Source organism: Anopheles darlingi, chromosome 3, assembly GCF_943734745.1.
Source record: "Anopheles darlingi chromosome 3, idAnoDarlMG_H_01, whole genome shotgun sequence".
Classification (NCBI taxonomy): Eukaryota; Metazoa; Arthropoda; class Insecta; order Diptera; family Culicidae; genus Anopheles; species Anopheles darlingi.
This window is the reverse complement of record NC_064875.1, coordinates 44,461,339-44,468,438: the sequence shown is the minus strand read 5'-3', so window position 1 is coordinate 44,468,438 and position 7,100 is coordinate 44,461,339.

The window sequence follows — 7,100 nt, the reverse complement described above, 5'->3', positions numbered from 1 at the left end:
GCGGTGCACCGGTGCCTGGAATGCGCTTTAATTAAATAAAGAATGAGGAGAAAGAGACGGAGAGAGCACACGCCCAAGGTAAATAATCAAACCCCCCCGGGGAGGGGGCGGGGAAGCATGATTAACACGCAGACAGCAATCATTTAATATTTAAATTTCGCGTGAAAAAGTATAAATTGCCGATGCGATGCCATGGAGTTTGGGCCCTCCTGGTCCTGGGAGTGCACCAAGGACGATGGTGCTGCGGTGCATCACCGGTTTGCCCTCGCTGGATGGTACGAATGAGAGAGAGAGAGAGAGAGAGAGAGAGAGAGAGAGACAGAAGTTTCCCTGTAATGAGTTAGGATGGCTTTCTTATCAGTTTCGTGTTGTTCGTCGTGTTGCGCCCTCCCCGCTTTCCCTTTATGTTTTTCTTTACACCCGAGAAGACTGTTTTGGCTTCTGACACTCTCGACTCTCGACGTCCTCGCTAATGGAAAGTTTTCGTTGTTTTATCTTTCCACTTTTCTTTCCACTTGCTGCTGCTGCTGCTGCTGCTGCTGCTGCCAAACCATTTTCAAAGTTACTCACCTCCAAAAAAAACCAACAAAAAACAAACCATCGATGCCGTTGGTTGCACGCTGCACTACTACTAAAAGGCACTTGGTGGAAACTTTAACTTGCCGATGGTGAATAATTAAGTACGAGGGAGCGTTGCCCGCCCTCCCTTCCCCGTTGAATCTTGGTTCCACAGCTTGCACTACAGACGGCCTCCCGACACACCGCACGGTTACGCCATTACGGATTGCTCCAGCGATGCCGATGCCACGCATACTCACCACGCTACTGGTTCACGAAGCAACGGGGCCACGAAAAATGAAGCTTTTATCCTCGTGACGTACACCCAGGGAACGAGTCGAAGTCGAGAGTGAAGAGTTCATTAATCTAAATCTCTTAAACCACAGTACATAAATAAAACATTAATTCCGAAAGTAGTAGTAGCTCCAGTGCCAGTAGCCAGCGAGCAAGAAGAAGAAGGTCGACGGCAGAACCGACTCGGTTTCGACCTTCCCGAAAGCAATCTGCCAACGAGCGAAAGTCGGTACAAGTGGATTGAGATTTTTTTTAGCACTGTCGGCGGAGGCGAAGGCGTCGTCGGTGGCAACGGCGGTGCAGTGGGAAAATCGTTGAAAGAAAAATATTTATGGCGCTCAAGATCGCAACCACTTAGTGATTTGTTTTTACCTCAAGCACCATCGGCAGCAGCAGCAGCAGCAGCAGTAGCAGGATAAGAGGCACTGCGGCTGATGAATCGGATTTGTTTTTGTTTTGCTTTTCCTCTCCCGAACACAAACACACACACGCGCGCGTGTGAGGCATTGCTGGTACGGTGGCAGCATGATGTATTGAGTTAGTTGGTAAAGGTGAACTCTCACTCTTACACCCGAGGAACCGAACGGTGCACCATAGCAGCACTCCATAGGGCACTCAATCGACCGCAATCAATTGTACCGTGCAACACATTACTTAAACACATTGCAGACTGTGCCGCTTTCTACTATGCTCAATTCCTTGTCGCAATTCCCCGACACACACACACACTCACACTTTAAAAGCGTCCAGCACCAGCGTCCTCCCCGGCGGAAGGGAGAGTTGGTTAGAGCAACGGTAACAAAACGAATCGAAAGTGTTAGATCGTCGTTGATTGCTCGGTACACTTTTTGGCTGCAAAACAAGGACTGGCTGGGTGGCTGGCTGGGTGGCGGGGTGGCCCGGACAGGGAATCCTGGTGTCGGGGTGCAGAAATGTATGTCAATGACACTGTCAACACCATGGGTGTGAGAGTGTGCGGGGTCTCGTTTTGTGCGTGTGTTCAGTGAGCCCATAACCATTCCAACCTCGAGGGTAAGGCTCTAGCGACATCGACGGCATCGACGCCGGTACATGCACGCGCCGGTGCACCCGATTGTGTGTGCATTATTGAATTTTCAATTACGAGCATACTGGAACCTTCGCTCGGCTCTCTCTCTCTCTCTCTCTCTCTCTCTCTCTCTCTCTTTCTCTCTCTCTCTCTCTCTCCCGTTCACTCCCTTCGCTCGTTTGGACGAAAGCTTGTGCAAATGGACATCGAAATAATCAACTAAAACATGCATCAAATGCGGGTCCAGTGTACACACGCGCACAGACGCACCCCACTAACGGTTGCACCGGGGGCAGTGGTACCTCTCTTACTCTAAAGGCCTCCGTCTCCCGGTGGCACCTTCAATGATGATGCGTCTGTTTGTTTCCGGTTTGCGTACATGCTAGATTTTGGGAACCTCAAGGGGTGGGGAGAGGGCTGCATTGTATGCTGTGGTTCGTTTCTGTGGGTATGCGTACGGTGCTGCTGGTGCTAGTGCTGGTGTATGTAAATCATGTTGCCCCAAACGGATCATCAAAATCGGTGGCCGAGAACCAGCAGTAGTGGAGCTCATCAGGTACATCTCGCCTCTGAAATGGCCGCCAACCATCCAACCAACCAACCAACCAACCAACCGGTGTGACAGTGGTCGATGTGACGATAACGAAGAGTAATGCTCCGTCCCGTCCGTGAGGTTGGCGCTTGAAGGGCGTACTGTTGGCGCGACCGGTCGGTGGTGCTGGAGCTGACAGGCGCAAAGTGCTCGAGGTACCTGCCCCGGTTATCCCATTCTCCGACCTCAAGCGTACAGTGAAACGGTACTCGGTACAATCTGCGACGACGACGACGACGATGACGATGACATGTGAAGTGCGCTGCGATGCAACGCGATGCGATGGGGTGAGTGTGCTGAGTGTGCAAAGTTTAAATGGGATTCAGAAGATGATTTGCCGACGCCCCTGAATGCAGGCAACACCACGCACCAAGGGTTGCTACGGGTGACAAAAATCTGTAAGAACCGGCGTGTAAAGCGTCTGGTAGATGGTAGAACGGTAGCGTGGCCGCCGACGGTAACGTGGTGGACGTGCAACACCGAGACCGAAGGCGTGGGTCAACAGCGGTTCCGCCAACATGGACGCTCTCGGTGTGGACGTTTGAGTATACCAGGCATTGTTCTGCTGCTGCTGCTGTCCGGTCTACACATACAAAGCACCTCGGGACTCGACTGAACTCTCTTATGTCGGGGCTGGGCGACAGCATAATCGAATGTCGCCGGTGATAAATGCCAACAGCAGCAGCAGCAGCAGCAGCAGCAGCAGCAGCATGCAGGTCTTGGAGGTACACGGAGTGAAGCACTCCTTCGAGTGTTAGCACTCGACGTGCACACCGAGAGACCCTTCAGGGCTAGGCGAACTACGGCTGTACGAACGCTGTACGAAATAATTGTTAGAACAACTGCAATATCAGTTATGAGTTGGGTTTGAAAAGGGCCCCCCACCCCTGCGAAACGGTACGGCCTGGGCAAGTTGTGTTAATCGTTGTTCTGTGAGCCGCGTGTAGTAGTGAAGGGTGACTGGGAGCATTTGTTGTTGTTTGGTGGCGGTTGAATCAGAAACGATTCCGTAGTTCATCTTTATTACCGTGCTGTGAGGTCCTTGAAGGAAATCGAAATAGGGTAGGTAGTCAGTTCGTAATGGATGTTGTGGATGTGGACACTTACAACAAGTTACTGAAGGATGATGTGCGTTGAAGGGACCATGCGCCTCCTTTGTTCCATGAAGCACTGGCGTCTCCATGTGCTAATGAAATTTACTTCACCTAATATGTTTTATATGGTGTTATTAAAGACATTGCCATAAGGTGTGCAAAGCGTTCAATAAATCGATAACAATCGTCCAACAGCCCAATAAGGTTCACTGGCCATGAGACAACAAATGTGGCTTCGTGTGCGTGGCGGACATAATTGATTCCAAACCATTCATTATGGCTACTACGATCTGCCAACTCTCCAGTCTAATGAATGGGTGTCAATGTCAGTAACGGATTTACTGACTGTAAGTGCACTTGATAGCGTTCCAGCACTCAGTCTCTTTCAATCCTTAATGTCAATTATCGAATGTTGAAGATGCGATTCATTGTATTAATTTAAAATCATTACATACTCATTTGATCATGCGTTCTTCGTCTTAATATTGGTTTCACTATCATTGTAATTCTCAAAGAACAAGTGGTAATTTACTAACGCGATGAGCAGGATTCGAGGTCTCCTCCTATGTCTCGATGCCACACATTATATGTACAGATAAATAAGTACGTATCGTAAGGGTAATGCTATGATCGATTGACCTTATGATTGTTACATTAATGTAACCATTTTCAACCAATATTAGCATCGTAAGACATGCATGCAATGCATGTTTTCCATCACGTGCCATGATATATGTATGTCCGCTTCTAATTTACACACTGGTACATTGCTTGTCAAACATTGAAAGAAACAGTTTTTTTTTATTTGCATCCATTTCCATGTATTCCCTGGGCTCGCATCCTCTGTTCCCTAGTTTATTTTTAATGCCCCAACCACATACCACACCCCGTTCGCCTAACAATGCGAGCAATAAATCATACGCGAGAGTGTAATAAAGTCATTCAATAACCGTTTTCCGCTCACCGATTCCACCACCGCACCGTGAGCAATGGTGCTGCTGTTGCTGCTGCTGCTGAAGCGGCCATTGAATTCTGCTGTGACAACAGCTTTTCGAGGGTTAAACGGGCAAACACCCGTTCCAGGGCCAGCAAATCCGACACCAAAACACCGCTCTGCTCTTCGCGGCTTGGATATAAGCTTTCCAGGAGCAACCAGGGGGGCGTACAAGGTCGGGCGACGAATGATCGGGTAAAAATGGAATTCCCCTTTACAGTCCACGTTTCTTGCATCCTTTTCCGTGAAACACGGTACGGCCATCCGTGGTTCAGATGGCAGCTGAAAGGGTTAATAAAATAAATGGATGATGAATAACTCTGTTAATAAATGGATTTTTCGCCCTTCACACACACGACAACACACATGAACATACCGCGGAATGGAGAATGATAGGGCGATACAGGCGACGGACAGCAGCACAGCAACAATGTTAATTCATGTGCCAATTATTTCATAAATCTTCCGATGGACGGATTGAGTTCTTTTCGCGGTCGCACTCGGTTGCTCGTTCGTTTCGCACGTTCAGGCAAACGCTGAATTGACGTGGTTTGTGCTCTGAGGTCACCAGGTTTGTGTCACCGAGAAATTGCTGGAAAACCCACAGGACAAATGGCAGCTCGGAACGTTATTAAATTGTGTGCGGTTGGTATTGTTGTTGTTGTGTATCCAGATCCAATCTTCCTCAATCTCGGGATAAGATCCAGCTTCGGTTCGATGGAATACATTGCAAAAACATTTCCAGGATGCTCTGCTGCCTTTATTGGGGGCAACTTTATTTGGTTCAATCATCAAGATGCATTCCTTAAAACGCAGACAACCGATCTAGGAAGTGTTTTCCTTCCATCCGTGCATGATAATGCGGTATGTAAAGTAAAGCTAAACACTCACCCCCAAAAAGCTACTCCGATGTTCCGGTGTTTTAGCACAAAACCTTCAACTCAACTCTTGCACATGACAAGCCCGAACGGAAAGTGCTTTGTGCGACGCGCACCCGCATCCGGGCAACGGTTCAATTAGCAAATATTGCATAAACAACTTTATCGAGATAGCAGCAGCAGCAGCATCAGTAGCATCAACAGCATCAACAGCAGCAGCAGCAGCGTAAATGGAGTGAAAGAAGTGCATCTGACAGTGAAAGGCAAATAAATTTCCTGTAAAACGATGAAGATACACTGTTCAAAACATGGACTCGGCACTCGGGACCGATGCCTAAGGGTGGGCGGCTGGCGAGAACGGGAACAGAACTGCCGGGTTGATAGTGCCGGTACACGGAGCGGAGTGGCGTATTTTTCTCCCACCAACACCACTCTGCTCCACCATTTCCCGGTATTGCCGAAGAATCTTACTTTTCTAACGTCGGTGTCGGAGCAAAACCGACCCGGAATCGCCTCTGCCCTGCAGCCCCGTATACCGTTCCTCGACTCGCTTAACGTCGTGCAGCATCGCTTTTTTCGGAGCAGCACAACTTGCCTGTTTGCTGTTCTGTTTGCCTGCTCGAAGAAATGACGCGTTCGCCTCGTTTAAAAAAAGGGTGGGTTGGGGAGGGATGGAGACCCCACCGCTTTCCAGTCTGCGCTTCCTCGTTGGCATCCTTTTTATCATACTGTTTGCCTTTTACCGGGCGGATGCCAGCCTTTCAATCGGAGCCGGAGGGGTTCAGCCTGCCGGGCTGCAAAACAGTTGCGCTCGGTGTGTAATCGAGAGGGTGCATTTAAAATATTTATCGAAATGCAACTTTCCTGTTGGTGAAAGGTTTGCGCAACGGTGAGGGTGAAGATGTTCAAAGCCCGGTTTGTTTACTGCGAATGGAAGGAACCGAACGAATAGTGGGAGCAACCGTTAGGCGATAAAGATAAATTTTAATCTATCAGATCTGCGGCTGCCAGTGCCTTGGTTCTTATGGAGGGCTTCTCAATGGTTTCCCAGCGGTAAGGCATCATCACATCAGTATGGTATGCCCGGTGTCTGGCTGGGAACGCCGACGAAAGGTGAACTCGCTCGCTTGCTTAATATTTCTTTATTGTGGTGATGACAAGTGCAAACATGATATATTATTCGATGTAGACCGATGAAGGCTTTGAGTGAATGCCACGACCACACATCAGCCACGAATGGTTAGATACGTTCAATATGAGCATGATAAGGTTGTACAGATACCACACACACACACACACACGCGCGCGCGCGCGTTCAAGAAATTTCTGAAATTGTAAACAATGTTAAGAAACGTTAAGCCACAGCTTATCTTCTACAACTGCTTTCGGTTTAGGTTTCGCTGCAATGTGTGTTTTGGGTGTTAACCACTGGCAAACCACATCAGCAAACCCATGGCTGGTGGCTTTTGTGGCATTTCTGACTGTTTCTCACGGTTTCTGTTTTGTATACTGGTTGCTGCACTATAAGAGGCAGAAACGTTACACTCTCCACTCGTGCAAGTTGTCTGGTGTAGGACAAGATGATTAAAATTCTCTCTGTGATAGTTTTGCTTAAGTTAGGTGCAGTGCTGTGCGATACAAG